Source organism: Aythya marila (genome assembly GCF_965140915.1).
Source record: "Aythya marila genome assembly, chromosome: 3".
NCBI classification, from domain to species: domain Eukaryota; kingdom Metazoa; phylum Chordata; class Aves; order Anseriformes; family Anatidae; genus Aythya; species Aythya marila.
This window is the reverse complement of record NC_139044.1, coordinates 70,063,523-70,083,085: the sequence shown is the minus strand read 5'-3', so window position 1 is coordinate 70,083,085 and position 19,563 is coordinate 70,063,523. Positions and strand designations below refer to the sequence as shown.

At 41.8% G+C, this 19,563-nt stretch overlaps 1 protein-coding gene across 1 annotated transcript in view; it reads right to left on the bottom strand.

Annotated features, from left to right (window-relative positions):
* CRYBG1 (crystallin beta-gamma domain containing 1) overlaps nt 1–17,804 on the bottom strand; it is a 95,658-nt gene extending 77,854 nt beyond the window's left edge. The window contains exon 1 of the mRNA XM_082756497.1: nt 17,728–17,804. The gene's annotated coding sequence lies outside the window, so the exon portion shown is untranslated. The remainder of the gene's footprint in view (nt 1–17,727) is intronic.
* Between the last annotated feature and the right edge of the window lie 1,759 nt (nt 17,805–19,563).

The following is a 19,563-nucleotide window of genomic DNA, read 5'->3' as shown; positions in this document are numbered from 1 at the left end:
ATAGAAGGTCTCCTCAAGCCATGTTTTAACCATGTATTTCTTACTCTTGGAGGAAGTGGAAAGTAGTTTCAGGAAAAACGAATTTGTATAAACATTACAAATTTCCTCGTACTGCTTTTGAGATTTGTTATTCTGTTGCATATGTGCTGTGCAGACTCCATGTAAAAACTTTGACCCAAATATTAGTCAATACAATGTAATCCTGTATTAAAGACCAAAAAAAGGGTGTAGAAGGTAAGATCTATCATCATTTGCACTGCAGCTATGCTGAGAATCTTCAGAGTCTCACAGTGGTAGGTCCTGTCCTAAAAAGCAGGTATATCCAATAAGTGGGAAGGGAGGTGACACAATTATGCTGAAACGTCTGCAATTACATTAACTTTCAGAACAGCAGCTGCGTTATCAGATTTATAACCACCAAGACCCAACATCTGACAGGGAAGACCTGTGGCATCAATACCAGGTAACTGCAGGTGCAAACATCAAAGCCAACTGATAGGAAGTGAGCAAGCTCCTGGGAGTCATCCAAGACATAACATAACATATGTACCTCTATGGTCTTTTGGATGAAGATCAAAGACAATAGTGACAGGCACCCAACCTGATGGCATTTCCAGTAACCTCCACAGTAACAGATGTATCAATGATAGCGCTCTGTTACCAGCTAAGTAATGATGCAGGACAGCAGGCAATGTCACGTAATGGTAAGACACATCCAGTTCTTTGTTCAGACATGGATTTGTGATCAAATTCATGTTTACATGCATCAGTAACCACAAACATATAAAGACACCATAAAATCTTCAAAAAGTAAAGTCTGCACTCTGCAAGGAACAAAGGAAAATTCCACAAGAAAAAGTTAAAGAGAGTGAAATAATATTAGGTGAGCAAAACTGCATTTCAATAAAGCGATATAAAGACCATATTTAATTTATTTTGTAAATGAGGTAGGGGAAAATCTTCTCTAAATAATTACTCAACAGGGTAAATACTGGGCAAAAATAGTATTTCCTGTCTTTACTAGGCTATCTTATTAAGCCTGAAGTCTCAGGCTTATTTTTTCTTATTGTAAACTTACTAACTACAAGTGTTCTAATTTGTAGAAGTTATCTAGGACTTTTGTAAAACTAAGCTGCTGCATTTGACCTCGTGCACCCCAAGCAGTTCATTTCCAGAACTCTCAAAAGACAATGTCATATATTCTTCCCCTAAAAAATAAAATAAAATAAAATAAAATAAAATAAAATAAAATAAAATAAAATAAAATAAAATAAAATAAAATAAAATAAAATAACATTCCTTGAATAATTTGGTGACTTTTTCATTAAAGATCCTGTAAGGGTTTTAAAGGTATATAAAACAATATTGTTTATCATATTTATAAAGAAGGTATTAATGTTTTCCTCCTTTTTTTGGTAACTTGTGTTATTTCATAGAGACCTTTCTGATCTTCAGGTTACATTCTATTTTTCTCAGTCTAATGAGCTACATATTTGCATAAATTTCATCATGCATTTAATCACTGGTGCTTCCACCAACCTTTCAGTCCAGCCACGACTTTAGTAAGACAATCCACAAACTGATATAATAAATAGGGAAGAAGATTTTTTATTTTTATTTTGTAAGAGGACAAAAAATCACTAACTATGGATAAGCACCTAAGAGTGCATCCTGGATGTGACTGAGATGGAGTTAATTTTCTTTGCAGCACCATATGGTGCTGTGTTTTGGATTTCTTACTAAAGCAGTGTTGATAACACCCTGATGTTCTAGCTGTTGCTGAAAAGAGCTTGCACAGCACCCAGGCTTTCTCTACTTCTAACTCTGCCCCTATAGCAAGTAGGATGGGCTGGGCAAGAGGTTGGGAGGGGACACAGGTTGGATGGCTGACCCCAACTCACCAAAGGAATAATCTATGCCATGTAATGCCATGCTCAGCAATAAAAACTCTGTGTTTGTGGTGATGGGGGTGTCTTCCCAAAGTAGTCCTTACTCAAAGACTGGCTGGGCATCTGTATGCTTGTGGGTGTTGTGGAGTCTGCATTACTTGCTGTTGTGCTTTTTTTCCTTTTCCTTTGCTTATTAAACTATCTTTATCTTGACCCATAAGGCTTTTTCTCACCATTGCTCTTCCAATTTTCTCCCCCATCCTGCTGTCGGGGTAGTGAGAAAGCAGCTGGTGGGTGCTTAACTGCTGGATAGGGTCAACCCACCACAGAGCGAAATAATTTCTGTGGGGCTACGATTACGATTCCTTCACAGCAATCTGTTCCCAGGAGAGTCCATGTGTTCAGAGGCCTATTTGTGAAATGTATAGTATTTTTTGGTCATCATGCATAAACTTACATTGATCCATTTATAATTTACTGTCCTAATGTGTTGTACCATTTCTTTCACTTAAAAGCAAAAATGTTGTTTTAATTCCATCCTGTGTGACTCTTATACACAGCAAAAAAGAAGCTACCTGAGCTAAACCAGTAATGGCCATACGCCTACTCCAATTCAAGTGCATGCACCATAAATGCTGAGACTTGATGAGCTTGTTGTAGCAGTTCCTATGCACTTGATGTTCTCCATATGTAGCTGAATGTTCTCTGCACCAGTGTCATAAAGGTCAGTGCATGCCCAAAATTTCACTTTCCTCATGAGCATGCAAGCCCAAGTTGCCTTATCTGTAGAAAAAATGGTTGCAGAAAGTGCATATGGACAACTTATCTTAGGAGAGCTACGTAACAGATGCTAATAGAATTCACTTCCTTTATTTGTGATTGTCCACCGGCACACAAATGAATAATTAGAAAGGAATAAACAGTCAACTCAGAGGTGGAAAGTAGAAGGGAGACTTACAGGACTGTTTTGCTGAATATACCACCAATTTTGGATGCCCTGAGAAACCATGTAGTGTTTTATGACTGTGAAACTATAAAACTGTCCTTTGGAACTCTTAAATAAGATAAATACAGTTTTTAACCATGCTGGAGGCACTACTTCCGGAGCTCTGGCAGCCTTGGTCAGTTTGACAAATCCATTATCCAGAGGTCATTTGTTCACTGGCAGACACCATTCCCAAGGCTGTTTGCTGAACTTCCAGCAATACTGGCTGGCTCTTTGATGTGGTGATATGTTGCTACTCCATCATGTCTTAGACATTAGCTCTCTAAAATCTTGTCATTTGCAGGGCAGTCATCTACTGACAACCACTTCATCTTGAGAGGATGAGGTGGGAACAGGATTTCTAAGACCTGTGAACTCAGTCACTGTCTTACAAACATCTTCTTACCTCGGGGACTGCTCCTGGGTGCATGTGAGGCTGAAGGTTCCCTCACTGCGCCACCCTGTCCACCACAAATGCCCTGCATCCCTACGCTGTCTCAGAAACCATATTTTCCTTCCAGCACCCACTCATTTTGGCAAGGACAGAGAATATTTACAGTCTGACTTGGAAATGAGAAGTCATAAAGCAGATTTCAACATTTGCCAAAAGATGAAGCTCTAAACCTTCATGGAATCACAGAATTGCAGACTGGTTAGGGTTCAAAAAGAGTCCCTCCACATCTTTCCTGTAGGCCCCCTTTAGGTACCGGAAGGCTGCTATAAAGTCATGTAAAAACCTTCTCTTCTCTAGGCTACATAAACTGGACTTTCTCAGCCTTTCTTCACAGGAGAGTAGTTTCAGCCCTACAGCCCTCCTGCAGGAAATCACAGAAGGTAGATTGCCATCCCCATGGCTCTTCTGAGCCTGCTCTCCATTACTGACAGGAACGGTCTGATTCGATTTTACAAGGTCTACCTGCACTGCGTCAGAGACAAGGTACGATGGCTAATTATAAAAGCTTGGGGAAACAGGATGAGAAGCATCACGTCCTCCTAGATTCCTACAAATGGTGAGGAGTCATAGAAAAAGGGAACACCCTTCCTTCACAGTGATAGCCTTAATGCCAAAGTTAGCTGGAACATCACGCGAACTGAATGCCCTGAATGAAGCAGCAAAGTGGTTTCAAGTTCCTGGATCATGAGTCAATGCTCCCAGATGCTCAGATGCCCTGAAGTATCTTGCATTCTCCGTCAAATATACACTGGCACCTTGGGTTGTGCCAGCACTGGTACTGGTAACAAGGGTCTGATAACAAGATGCCACAGTGAGGGTCAGTGTCCAGGCTGTTTCATTATTGTCATTCAACTGTGATCCAGCTCTGGGAGAGAAGCAGAAGGCGCTGGCAGTGCCACAGCACCTCTTCCTCACCCAGGTTCTTTGGAAGCAGGTCACTGACATCAGGAGCTTCATGAGCACCACTGGAAAATATTCACAGTTATAGTTTTGGGAGGTGGCTGCTACTCCTCCAGATGCCCCTGATCACTACCTAAATTATTCATGCATCCTTCTTCAGCTGTGTGAAATCTGTCACAAGGGACCTAAACCAAAGGACCCAGGCTGATAAATATCATTGAAAACTGAAGTTAAAAAATCCCTGACAACAAGAGGCTAGCACCAAGGCTGAGAAGTGAACTGAAAGGAAGGACAACCCAGGGAAGATATAAGAACCGCTGAATCAAATAAGCTTGTCTACCTTTCAGTATCCATTTAGTATTAAAGTTCATGACAGTCAAGATGCTTTCTTTCACAGCATTCTCACAGCATTTTCCCTCATTCTCCTTCCATTATAAAATAAAGTTTAGTGTTAAGAAATAACTCAGTGTGGGATTTTTATTTTTATTTTTAATAGGCATCCAGGCCATCATAGAAAGTGAATGGATTTTTAAAGCAAAGGAATATACTAATACTACCAAGAATACTACAATTTAATGTGAGAGATGAATATGCCCACAGAGAGGTCAAAGGAGAGCTGAATGTTGTACTGCCTCAGAAATATGGAAAACATGATTCAAGATGTACTTTTTTTTTCATATTTTATTATATATCTTCTTTATAGGAATAGGTGTTCTTCCTATAAACTGGGTAAGATGCCACTTGGATGAGGGTTCAAAACTCAAGGTAGGAATTACTCAAGCACTAGATGCAGTATTCCCCTACCCTGTAGAAGCACCAAACACCGCAATCTACCCTTGGAGAATCACAGCCTGATTGCTTTTCAAAGTAAAAAAATAAGCATATGACTTCCATGTACACCATGGCCTGCTGTTACCAACACATGGATGGTGACACCTGCTTCACTAGATGACATGGACATCTCATTTGTAATCAGCAGCAAAAATTATTTATAATCATCTTCAAGTGTAAGGGACATCTTGCTAGTAAGAAAATACAGTCATTGAACCAAAATGCATGCATTAGAATGAACACGAGTATTACACTTTTGCCTATAGTGCTGCATATAAAATTCATTTCCACGTATAGATTTATATTCAGTAAATCTACTGTACACCTGTGCTACAATATACATGTAGACTATAAATTGGTAAGTCTTCTGGAAGTAGACAAAAATATACTTCAAAGTTATGAAAAATAGATCAGATGGTGGACAGCCTGGGAAACAGTCCAGAAGAAGAACTGAAGGAGTTGTATGTTGGTAAAAAGTAAGTAGCCTTACCGATGAAAGAGAAATCTGTCTGTCTTAGTTACAGAGGTGCACAATTGGAAAAAAAAAAAATGTTAAACTCAAACAACTCTGTAATTTTTATGGAGCAAAGCCAGAGCTGATACTTCTGAGTGTGGGAAGAAATGAATACATGATAATATTTTGTTGTTTTGGCAGCGGTCCCAGGGTAATGACTAGGGGACTCAAATCCAACTGGAAAAGCACATTCAATCCATTACTGGAAGAAAAGCAATTCCATGAAGTGTAATAAGGAACAGTGGGAGTAGACAATTTCTGGACTTTGATAAATCTTGTAAACCACAAACCAAAGGATAACCAAAATGTGGATTCTTCAGATTGTAAAGGACTTGCTTTAAGATGGATGCAAGGAAGGAACTACTTCTGCAGACAACAGCAACAACATGGTGGGGGGGGAGACGTTATTTAACACCATTACAGCATGGAAATATGCCAGAAGTTGGCAAGTAACTCTCATCTAACAGAAAAAAAGATTAGACATGTCCAAACAGGTATACAGAGGTTTCTTCTTCTTCTTCTTCTTTAAAAAACAAAACCAATAAAACCCCACTGTAGAGTACAGCAAGTTAGTCACTTACAACTGTAGTGATATTAAGGAATCGCCCTGATCATATTTCATAAAAATAATGAAAACTATTGCAAATAAACAATTGTTGAAGAAACCTAGGAAAATAAAGCAGACAAACAGCAGCTGGCAGTGCGAGGTGATCTAAATATCTTTCCAACATCAAAGAGAGAACCTCTCATGGACTAACTGTATTTCATACCTTTAAAAGAAATTTGCATAATGCTCAAACATGTATACCCATCACAAAACAAAACCAAAAAAACAAAGCTTTAATCAGGTGACACTACATTGTCATCAGAAAAATACTGTTATGCTCAATATTTGAAATTGCTAGAACTCATTTAGATACAGAATTTGAGAATGTAAAGCTGCCAAATTTTTTTTTTGAAACTTCCTGTTCAGTTCCTTCCCAGCAGTCACACCAACCATCCGTGCAACGTGCAATCAGTGCTTGAATACCTGCATGGAGCTATTATTAATCCCTCTAATGCTGCCCCACTGGTTTAGCAGCCAATGGGACATTCCTCAGTGCGAGCACCCTGCCTGCTTCAGTCTCATGCACGGCTTCCGAGCACAGTGTGACAAAGTGGGAAGAAAAAAGATGTTCAATTTAAAGAAGATTAATTTAGGATGCAGAGGGCTTCTAAAAATGCTCAGGGTGAAATTATTACACAATTTCAGAAGCTAATACATTTTTACAATTGAGGTCACTCTGTTCATGTTTTCAAATTACAAGTCTTACTATCACAATGTATTGAGTATTTACAGGGAAAAAAAATAGGACTTTTGGAATAACAGAAAAGACAGACATCTGACTAGATTTATTTCTACCAAGAAGTTACTTTATGAACTGTGTGCTGATTTTCTACTTTTTTATGATTTACAAGACAGTCTTATCACACTGGCACACATGTAAAAGTTCTTTTGGATGACTCTTACTTGTTTTGAACTGAAGTTTATAAAAGTTAGACATTTTCTAAAGTATGCTTTGATCCAAACATAGTATGTTTGCACTAACAAATACTTCTTGAAAGTTGAGATGAGAAGTCCAGTATCTTGGCAGAAAAAAAAATGCATTTTGGCTTCAGATTTTTTTTCATTATGTTAACTTCAACAAGCCAGTAGAGAGTACTGTCTTATCTCTAACCGTTTTTTTTTTTTCATTCCTTAGCACGTTATAGTGAAAATATGAAATGTCTCCCACAAAATTTGGCTTACTCATAAAATTACTATATCTCATAAAATACTAAAAAATCAGTATTAAAACTATTACCTCTACCTCACCTCAAAGGTTTTATAAAAATTTTTGTTTGTCCCAAATAAGAAAGATATGATCTAGATCTTATTAAGGAACTGGTTAGTTCAATTACCAGTTGCTCCAAGCCACAGATACATGGCGTAAGATAGTGCAAACAGCGAGGCAGACTCCCATGCACTGCTGTGACTGCCTTTGGATTTTTGCTGTACCAAAAGAGCAACACAGGAAAGCAACCTCCATGATGCAGATTTGGTAGTACTTTCTAGAGACAAGCATTTTCCTGACAACATCAGCAGGTTTGATCTCAAATACAGGTGGGAAGAGCCTCCCTGAAGTCCTGACTATTCTCAATTTCTGCCAAATGTGACAGGAATGGGGATCAAGCTATTCACTGAGAACTAGGCAGACAACCTCACAAGAACAGACTTACCATCTGCAGAACTGTCACCTATACCATGTTTCAGATACACCCCTGTGGAACTTTTATGGGCCTCTCAGCCTCTTTTTTATCTCTTCTCCTCAAACACACCCTTTAAATTACACAAGGACTATAAAGCCTGATGCATTCCATTCTGAAATTTCAAATGATATATATTCATTCAGAGCTTTTGAAAGGTGCCAACTGTTTTTTGGTCTTTTCTGCTGTTACTCACTATTTGCATATAGAGGCCATAGTCAAAATCTGACCCCATTATTCCAGACACTTGATAAACACACAACCCAAGCCTGGGAGAGATCAGACGGTAAACCAACGACACAGACAAAAGGTGTGAGAAAAAGATTTCTTAGTACCTAAACTGAAGACAGACAAGGCTGCCTCCCATTGAATAACTTAAGGAGTCCAGCCTCAAATCACATGAATCCCATGAGGTTAAATCAGAAACCATCTACGAGGTGGGGTCAGACAGACATGTCTTCAATACATCCAGGTTTAAGACAGCTGGGTGAAAAGCAGGTCTGGTTTGCAAGACATGTCACTATGTTCGTTAAGGGTGGTGCCATGCCTGCACACTTGTTCTTGGAGTCTGAATACATGGGCTGGAAAAAAGTGCTCAAAAAAAAAAACAAAAAAAAAAACAACCAAGCAGCCAACCGATCAATAAACAACCTGCCTCTTTACAGGATGTAATAACATAAGCACTGACCTATATCACACAATCACAGAATATCCTGAGTTGGAAGGAACCCACAAGGATCACTGAGTCCAACCCCTGGCTCTACACAGAACCACCCAAAAACCAGCCCATGTGTCTGAAAGCGCTGTCCAAACTGCTTGGGCAGCCTGTCCCAGTGCCCAACCACCCTCTGGGTGCAGAACCTTTCCCTAACCCCCAGCCTGACCCTCCCCTGTCCCAGCTCCATGCCGTCCCCTCGGGTCCTGTCACTGTCCCCAGAGAGCAGAGCTCAGCGCCTGCCCCTCCGCTCCCCTCCCCTCGTGAGGGAGCTGCAGGCCGCCATGAGGCCTCCCCTCAGCCTGCTCCACTCTGGGCTGAACACACCAAGGCACCTCAGCCGCTCCTCATGCATGTTGAACCCGTGTTGCTTCCACACAGAGGGCACTCCTAGGCCACTTCTAACCCAGAAAGACTGCATATGCATAAATCCACACTTCCTCCTGCAACCTAGTTTGTGCAGGTAAGAATACTGAGCCTACAACAGAAGTAGCACAAGGGCTGCCATTTCAGCAGTTCCACTGAAGAATCTATGCTGCTACGGTCAAACATAGCTGTAAAACACAAAGTCAACAATTTCTCTTTGCCAAGTACAGGAACACTCTTCAAACAGAAAAAGTATACCATTGGTAGGTAGGTTTCCTTTCATTTCCAATTCTATTTTCTTCCCCATTTGCTTCAGCTTTTGCAGATAGCTAAAGAAAGTCACAGAGATGCTTCAGCAGAGGACAACAGGTAAGTTTCAGCAAGTAGCTACAGGTGTTTCCCCTACACCATGCAGTATGAATTATCTGTACTTTATCTGCACTTGGTAATAATGAGTGAATCATTAAAATACCCTCCTTAGAGACAAATATGGCCCTATAATGGTATAGATTTTTCTTTATTACTATTCACATGGTTTGGTTTTATGCCAAACATGCCTTACTCTTCTGAAATTCTAAATATACATCCTGTCAAAAGAATTACAGGTTACTTTTTAAATGCTTTGTGAATGGCAAGATTCTCAGCCAAGGGTAGGAAAACATTTCAGCATTGCTCATCACAGAGTGCCTCCTTGGCTGCTGTGGAATGTCCACTGTGAAATTCCAACTGATGGTTTCAAGGAATTACAATGATGGAAACCAACCAACCAAACAAGCAGATCTGTAAACTCTTCTGGGAGTTAAAGAATAAGATACTAGACGCTCCCCCTTCAAAATCCTCAGGTTTACAATGACACTTGGAATTCTTGTACTTCTCAGCACCAAGTATCTGCATTTCCATAGTTTTCACATTACTCTACTACCAGACATTATCAGCAGTGGGCCCTTGTGACAATGCAGCCTACCTGCATATGTCCAGTACAAGAAAAGTGTTGACAAAATAGAGTGAATATAGGGAAGAACCACCAAGATGTTTAGGTGCATGGGCAAAAGTTGAGACTGGCTATGTAACGGAAGGCAATTTCTCCTTGGAGGTGCACAGGGACAGACCAAGAGGAGATGGATATAAGGTACACCATGAGAAATTTTGTTTAGAACTGAGGAAAAAATTTCACAGTCTTCACAGGGAAGTTATTGAGTCTCTGTTCCTAGTCAACACTTGACTAGAAAAAGCCCTGAGCAACCCTCTCTAACTTCAAATCACAAGCTAACTTTGAAGCTGGCTCTGCTTTCAAGCAAAGTTGGACAAGACAAACTCCAGAGGTTTCTTTCAACTGAAATCAATCTATTTTGTATTTATCATATAATGAGGAGAGTGTTCTGCTAGTTTCTTGCCGGAAAAACCATCAAACTCCCTCACCTCCTTACTAGCAGCCTCTCCTCACAAGTAACACAAAAGCTTCCACTGGAGGTTCTCTCCACCTCTCTTAGCATTAATTAAAAGTCACCTTTGACTTTGCATGAGGCCTGAGAGCATGTGTTGCGGCACCTGCTCCTGGCCACAGAAGAAGGAACCAATTGAAAATGATGGTTTCCACCAGGTCATGCAACTTAAAACTTTTCTGCTTGGCTAATTCTGCTTGGCCTGATCAAGCTCTGTGAGCTGGGGCACGGATTTCCAAGGAGCTGGGCAGCATTCCTGATGCACAGCCTTGTCTCAACAGCTTGTCTCACTACAGTTGTGGCAACAACAGCAGTCCACTCAAGAAAATATAATAGTAACTTACAAACATGAAATGGCAACTAAAAAAGGTCAGTTATATGGCCCCTCAGCCTTCCTACAATTCTCAAAGTACTTATGGAGTTACTCTAACGGTAGAAGGAACTCTGTAATTAACATAAAGAATCACTATTGAGGAAAAACAGACTCTCGTCAAAATAGCAGTTGTGCTTTTGGTATTAGGCTCTACCTGAAACACGAGATTGAGGAACTCATCAAACACATCTGTTTTACAGATTTGCATAGTTCAGGACATTCTTTAAAAATTTAGTTTGGTCAACTTTACAACTGTAAATCCTAGATGACTAAAGGATTCACTTACCCAAAAGTTCTATCTTACTGAGCTAATATCATTTCATTTTCATTTCAGAATTTCCGAAGTGAGGCTAATGAAAAACGACAGAAATTTTACACACTTGGGAATGAAAGATATGTACAAGATGATAGATTCTTTTCTTTAAATTAATTAAATACAATGATTTTTTTCAGATGGCACCACAGGAAAAGAATATTCCCTTATATTGATCAATCTTCCTGTCCTTCCCTTCTTGTCTTGAGGGAGCATTGAATGATGAAATATTTGATGATAGATAGAGTTAGCTCACAGTATGTGGCTGCATGAGCAAACATGCATGAGAAGGAAAACTGTACAGTAGAAGGTCAGCAAGGTGTAAGAAGTGACTAAAATAAGAGTAGTATGTACAAAGATACATTGCTATCTGCTACATGATATGTAGACAAACCATTACATTTTTTATGTTTGCTTTGATAGCTAAAGAGAGGGGATTTTTCATTTGCATGGGAAGTTCTGATCATAGAACATCTCCTCATGTTTTTATTTTATTTTAAAACGCAAGCTGCTAGAGGAAGAGCTAAGTACTGTTAACAGTTCCCCATTCTCCCTATTATGTTCCATTTCCAGCAGCCTTAACATTTCCTAAACATTGCCATTTTGGCTAAAATTCTACAAATTAGACCCTGGGTCAAGGAGCTTCCTCTTCCCTCTCTCTGCTTCCCCTGTTCTCTTTCCACAGTCATCTGTGAAAGGTTTGTTTCCACAACTTTCCCACGACTTGCCCAGCTTTACCTAGGAAACAAAGCAGAAGTAGGGATCAACCTGCAGTTCCTTAAAGACACTCGAAAACTCCTAGCCAGAATCAACCGAAAACACAGAAATTATGTGGAAAAAGCATCTTCATCAGGAAATTGCTCACAAGGAAAGAAGGTCCCTTAAGGTTGCATGGGAAAGATGAGAACATAGCTTTGGAAGCTCTTGGCTGACTCCACACTGTAACATCCTGCACGGAGCTATCAGTTTGTGGACTCCTCCTTACCAAGTAACACAGATGGCATTCAGCTGTCCAAATTCAAATGTTGGAGCCGTGACCTTCAGGTGCCTTTTAAAGCCAATGAGGAAAACCTGGCATTTCTAATCTGCAATTCATTTAGCCTGTTTTAGACGCTCACCCTAGGGTAAGATGAATTGCACACCAGACATGCCTATTTGTCCTCCCTGATTATAAAGGGAGTTACCAGTTCAGATGTAGATATCTGAAATTAGAGGATATGGATGTCATCTTGTATTTGTATATGAAATAAGTCAAACTAATTATATTCACCGTTTCAATAACAGATATTAATTTTACTTACCCATGGTATTTAGGATCACCAAAAATGATGGAAAATGTCATCTAAAGACAATCACAGCTCTTTCAAACAGATTTTCTTACGTTCTGAATAGATTAATTCCTTTCTTTTTGTTGTTGTCGTCCAAAGGCATAATTTAGCAGCATTTGAAATTACCTACAACATCCTGATTTTTTTTTTCTTTCTAATGTGTTATTTCCATAAATTCAGCAAAAAGAGCATGTTAAGAGAATAAAATAATCCATTTCTTCAGGTCTGCTCTTCTGTGCCAGAAAGCTTGTCTAATTTTTCTGATTATACCAGCTGATCTACAGATAATACTTCTATCTACAAATGTTGTCCAGCAAATGTCCTGAAGCCATCTCAAATACAATAAACTATCACTCTTCCAAATGCTCAATGCAAGCTGGAAGTCACTAGACAAAGAAGGCTGAATTGCTTGATGCAAATCTCAAGAGGTCAGAAAGGGAGGGATAGATGGGATGGACAGTTGTAGGAACAAGGGAACACGACAAGAAGAAAAGGGGATAATTCAGCAATATTAGGAAAGACTAGAGCATGAAAACTGTTGGTGATGGTCTTTTTCCACATTTAGACAAATGATACTCAGTGAATAGGAATGCAATCGATATTTAATAGTGGTTTTATCATTCCACGAATTATTATGTGCCAACCAGATGCATTCATTATGAACTTTTTTTAGTGGATCTTCCTGGGGACTTTTCACAAATATATGACATTTTCATAAACATTTCATAAATGTGTTTAATTTACCATCAATTTCTCAAAACACCTTTTTATTTTTATTTGTCTCCATTTCAAAGTGTGCATCTGACACACTGAAACCAAAGGTATCACAACTGGCACCTGGTTTGAGAAAGCTAGAATCTGATTTTTCAGAACAGTCCTTGTTTTAATAAACATTTAATTCTTCAGGACAGAGCTCACATTGCCTCAGTGGTACTCAGCACTACTGTAGATCAGGTTCACCTGAATACAGAAGGGTACACTGTCCCTACAGAATATACATGCAGCTAACATAGAAGAGCTCAAAAAAAAAGGAATATTCTTTGATTTGTGAATGGCATGAGCCCATTGACTCATTTCACATGAATAAAAAAAGTGAGCAATTCTTCTGCAACAGAATTCAGGAATGAGATCCCACTCTTTTCTACCAGGACGCAACCTTTCACTGACCCCCAAGCAGGCTGACCAGAGAGGCACTAGCATTCTCACTGGTTCAGATTTTTTTTAGACTGGCGTTTGGTTTTTAAAGTGACAAAATGAAAAGGAGAGCATTCTTCTTCACGGTGGTGTTTTCACAGCTGCCAAAACTGCAAAATCCATGGCACAGAAACAGCAGCCCATGTTACCTCATGCAGGAAAGTCAGATTATTACTTCCTTGGCACAGATGTCGTTTGGTAGGGTTTCACAGAACACTATTTTTCACTTCTTGAGAATGCAAACAAAAGTGAACATTTCAGCACGCCACCCCTCTTATCTTAGTACCTTTCTGGAAACATATTTGTTTAATAAGCAATGATATCTTCATTAGGTCACACTACAGATAAAATTTTGAGCAAAAATATTCTGCATGTTATTATTTGATCATGATAGTTTAGCAGAACTTCTTTCCTGTATAAAACAAGACTAATAAATCTTTATACCTAAGGCATTATGCTTACAGTACAGATTACCAAGAATTATACTGCAAACATAATTACCCTTTTTCATTTCCATCTCCCACAAAGTGCAACCAGCAACCCTTCTAGACATCCACATTCAATCTTGCAAAGAACAGAGGTGAACGATTGCATTTTTCTTTCAACCAGGCAACTCATAAAAGTAAAGTTACACAGATAGCCAAAGTACATTGAATCAAGTACATTTTCGAATCAAGTACATTTTCTGTTTATCACAGCTGACTGTATGACAGTTTTCCACATTTTGTTTTTGTCTATCAATCAAGCTACTAATGTTCTGTGGCATTGCAAGCTCTGTTTTGAATAGAGTGAAACATTTGTTCTCAGTCTTTCTGCAAAACATCATGTTACATATGGGCTATGAAGTATGATTTCCTCACTTCTAACACAGAAGTCAAAGAAGGATATGGTTCCACCACCACTTTCTTCTGCAACACAACATTTCTTTGCCCTTCTCCTGAATGTGTGTGTTCCTCTCTGAGATAACATCTAATTATTCCACAGTCTAACTATCCTTGGATGTAGCCTAATACCAAGTTTTCCTTTGCTTTTTTTACACTATTAGCGAACCCTAATTCACTATTGTCTCCCTGCCAAATCATTGTAGAATAACGGTCATAGAGGTTTTTTTGCCTTCACATATCAGCATTAGACATACTTAGTCCTAGCATTCTCAATACCAAGGCTGACAATTACCAGTGATTCTTCAAACTGAGGAAGTAATAAGTCACAAAAATGTTTTGACATTGACTTGTTTTTGGCAAGAATCTAGCTTTATGTGACTTCTGTGTTAGCCAACCCAACACTGGTCTGAAGTAACATGTCTGGTCTCGACCGTCAAATACCAAAAGCTCCAGGTTCTTAGTGTAGCATGCATTGTGAGAAAGGCTGCTAAACAATCACACCCCAAAGATAGACAATTTTCTTTGTCCTCCTGTATCCAACTTCCTCCTTCAAAGTTCAAATCTAAGTCTTTGTCTTCATTTTCATAGCTGCTCTTTAGTGAAGATCATTCAATGTCCATGACATGACAGCTTTGTAAGCTGATGTTTGGAAATCACAAACTTTGTGACTTCCAAGGGAGCAAGCAAAATCAGGTTTCTTTATATGCTGCAGTTTTCCAAGGCATGGTAACAACTGTCATTCTTTCCCATTCTTCTCTTTCACCACAGCTTCTTTTGTTTAGAGGCTCCAGTTCATAACTATTATCTCTGGGAAGGAGACTCTACCAGCTTCTGCTGCAAAAAGTGACCTGGGGATTTCATCTGCAGACATCCATGAAAAGTATACCACAAGCTTCACTGAGGCATAAGAATGCATACTTGTAGCCTCAACTTGAAAGGAGTTGAGCTGCTTGCTTATTGCTTTATGGTAAGACATTTTTATGCCATATTGGTTACTGTTCTTCAAGATAGGTAACCTAACAGCAAAGAAAAATATTGGCTACCTAAAAAAAAATCTTAAGAGCTCATTGGATAGTTCTTGAACTGGAGTACCATTTAGATAGGTGTCTTCAAACAGCTGGCTTTCATGCTAGTTATTTGACAATCTATGTCTCCTTCCTACCAGAAGGTGGCCATTTAGCACATCAATTTTTCAAAATCTTCACTGTTAAAAGTCTACTTTTATTTGGTCTATATAGCATTTGCATAGCCATGCATTACACCCTACCATTCACATAATAAAAAATAAAATACTTCAAATAAAGCCATTTCAAAAATGTCACCATAATCTTTATCATGAAGTAAAAAAAAAAAAAAAATTCATTAAGCATTTTTGACTGTGTATTTTTGGCTGTTTTGGCTTTGTTTATTCAACTTGTAAAAAAAAAAAAAAAAAAAGATGATGCTAAAAAGCTACACAAACAAGGGAAGTTTGTACTCCCTGAAGATGACCAACTGCAGGTAGTGATCTTAAGATAAACATGTATTTCATGTGCTGAAGTGCAAGCCCAACCTGTTACCAATAATGGAAGGATTGGTTCCCTGTCCAAAAAGCAGGAAAACAGTTATTTCGTAATGGGAGTTACAAACCCATCATTTCAGAAGCCTTGCAGTTAATAGATTTCACTCATGTTTTAAGCACAGAACTTGATAATAATACTATGCAGCAAAAACACCTTCCAGTTTTTTTCAGGTGTAATAACTGAATCCCAAAGCCTGTACAGCATTTCTGGTTTGGTTTAGCACTACAGAGCTAGCAAGACATCTGGAAGGACAAGGAACTGGCAACTAGATGAAGGACTTTTTCCCTTTTTCTCACCATTTATCTGACCATGCCTAGATAGTCTGTTCAGCTTTGGGTCCCCATGGCACAAAACAGATGTTGATAAACTGGGATGAATTCAGCATTGGGCCCAAGATGGAGCACTTATGGTGAGAGGAGAGGCTGGGGGAGCGGGGCTGGTTCAGCTTCAGGAGAGGCAACCTTGGAGGAGACCCAACAGCTGCCTGCCAGTACTATGAGGGGTCACCAAAAAGAACCATGAGGCTCTGCAGTGGTGCACAGCAGCAGGAGAGGCCATAAACTGTGAGGAGAGACATTCCAGCCTTGTACCAGGAGAAACCTTCTCACATGTAGGCAGCGACACAGCTTGTCCAGAGCAGCTGCCCACCCTCCCTCTGTTCCTGGAAGATTTCAGAACCCCCCTGGACATGGTCCTGAGCAAACTGGGTCTGAACTCAGAGCCAACCCTGCTCAGGGTTCCCTTCCAGCCTGAGTTACACCGCGATCCTCTGATGACAACAGAGCAGTCTGCTTTCTGTCTTATCCAGCTTTTGGAAGGCAGAAGAGGGGTCTGTTCCTGGCTGAGGCCACCTGCAGCACCACCCTGCGCTTGGCCACTCAATGGCATTGTGAGATACATCTTTTCCTGGCTGAAAAGCAGACTTCACATTATTTTTCTACACATAAAAGCATAACATAAGTGAACATAAACTCACCTTTTTTTTTTTTATCATAAAAGATGTTGGTGTTTACAGTTCTCAAGAGTACATTTCTATACCAAATGTAAGCGTCATTAGACTGTACTTTAGCTTAGTCTGCCCATCTATGTGAAGTCCATTGTAGGCAAATACTGTAATTTTCTGTAAAACTACTAAGTAAACATAAACAATAACAAAAACCCACACAGAACTTCTGCAACTTAGAGGCTTCCCGGTCTGAACCGAACACCAGAGAGGCCAATAACTTAACAGCGTGCTTTTCCCAAGTCCCGGTGGCACTGACAGCTTCTCATCGCCTGGATCTCGCCGCTCAAACCCGAGGGGCAGCAGCCAAGCCCTTCCTTGAGGCAAAACCCCGAGCTGCCCGTGCCTTCCCCAAAAGCCAGGCAGTGCTGCCGGGTCCCCCCCGGCCCCAGCGCGGCGCCGCAGGCTGCAGGCACCCGGGGGAGCTCCTGCATCCATCCTCACGGGCATCGCCCGGGGGACACCGGTGCGGGCGCTGCTACCGCCGAAAAGCGGCGGCGAGCCCTTTTCCCTTTCCTCCCCCCTTCCCGAAAAATAAAGCGAGGGCAGCGCAGGTCCACCTCTGCGGGAAGCCAGGAGGGCACTGGGGCTGGGAAACCTCCTTGCCTCCTTCCCTCCCCGCCGTGTTTGGGGCGCAGGGTGCCTGCTCCATCCCTGCTCCCCCCCAGGCTGAGGGTCTCCCCCTTACCGCGGCGGCTCCGGCGACGGCTCCTTCCTCCTCCTCCTCCTCGGGCGCCACGGGGGGAACGCGGGGCGCCGCTCGGCCACGGCCCCCTCGGTTTGGGGCTGGGGTTGGGGTTGAGGTTGGGGTTCGGGCTCGTCCTGCTGGCCCCGGCCGAAGAGGCGCTGCAAGCGGCCGCGCCGTGCCATGCCGGGCTGGGCGTCCCGGGGGGGGCCCGGCCGCCGGCACCGAGGGCAGAGCGGGGCGGGTTGGGGGGGAGGAGGAGGAAGAAGAGGAGGAGGAGGAGGAGGGGGAGGAGGAGGAGGAAGCGGCGGGCTCTCCGCGGGCATGGACGGACGGTGGCTGCCGCCCGGCTCGGGCTATGCGGGTAATAAGGCGATCGCCGCCCGGTCCCTCCCCGCCGCCGCCGAGCCCGCAGGAAGGGGGCGGCCCTGCCCGCCTGCCGGCCGTGCCCGGGGGTGCCGAGGGGGGCATTGCCCCGCTGCCGAGCACCTCCAGCTTCATTTGTGGGCTCCCCTCTGCGCGCCCGACACCCCAACAGTCTGCCCTACACCCCACTAGTCTTCCCTACACCCTAAAAGACAAGCCCGCCTTTGCCTGCCTTCGTTCCCGTTTCGCTTCCAGCTGCTGGGACGCTCAGGTCACAGCTGGCTGCCCCGAGCTGCTGGAGATGTTAAGGGTCCGTGTGCTGGGAAAGCTGTATGGTCACCGTGAAGAAATGGCCATAATCGGGTGATAACTGACCCACAGTAGGTACACTCCGGTGGCCATCACCTAATGCTGAGATCTTCACAGCAGGAGTGGAAGGCTTGGACAAGCTTTGAACAAGGCTTGGAAAAGAAAATACAGGAAAAGTTTGCCTGAGCAGCCCGCTTATTCTACGGGTTTAGGCAAATAGACTTGTTTTGGGGGTAAAATCAGTTATTTTCCTGAATTGCACATAATTGACTTGGCTGGTGGTTAACTGAACAGACTAATATATGAAGAAAGTGTTTTTTCCCCAAATTGAAGTAAGTTGATGAATACTATATACTATGTGTCATAACAAAATTGGCAGAACCAGAAAGGTGGACTGTTGTGCCCTCGGGAAATACATAAGGGATTGAGAAAAATTGCCCATTTTAGCAAAGCAATTTATGTACACAGGGACATCACAAAACCACAGAATGGGTGGGGTGGGAAGGGATGCTGCCCAGCCCCCCCTGCTCCAGCAAGGGTAGACCAGTTGCTCAGGACCACATCTGGCTGCTTATTAAGCATCTCCAAGGATGGAGACAGGAGAGCTGGTGGCTGATAACGTGCTGTCCTTGGTGGATGCCTAGGAACAAAGCACGAGCTCTTGTCTGCTGAGCAAGGGTGAACATCAGTGCTGGTGGGCCATTTCAGCTAAACAGCACTGGGGAGAAAAAATCTGGTGCCATTCAGCAGTGGTTTCTCCTCTCTCTGCCACTGCACCCGCTGGGAGAAGGCAGTCAGCAGGATCTGCTCAGGCAGCCAGCCTGCAGATGGGCACATTATAATCCACCAGGGTGGACACAGTGCACACAGCATCCACCCTACGATGGTGGGCAGCAGCTGATGACCCTCAGAGGGTTCAGCATACTCGTGCTGCTCCATTCCTCAACAAAAAGATGTGTATGACCTGAAAACATACAGTTTAAGTCACAGAGCAGAAAAAAAGAAGAGTGCAAAGCACACATCTTTTAAAATCCTTTCAGATTGTCTCAGCGGGTTTAGGATCAACATCAGCACCACAGAGTATGTTGTTCCCACCCTACAGAGTTCAGCGTCCCTCTGGAGTGACAAATGGAAGAGATAAGCCGGCAACATCAACTTTGAGGT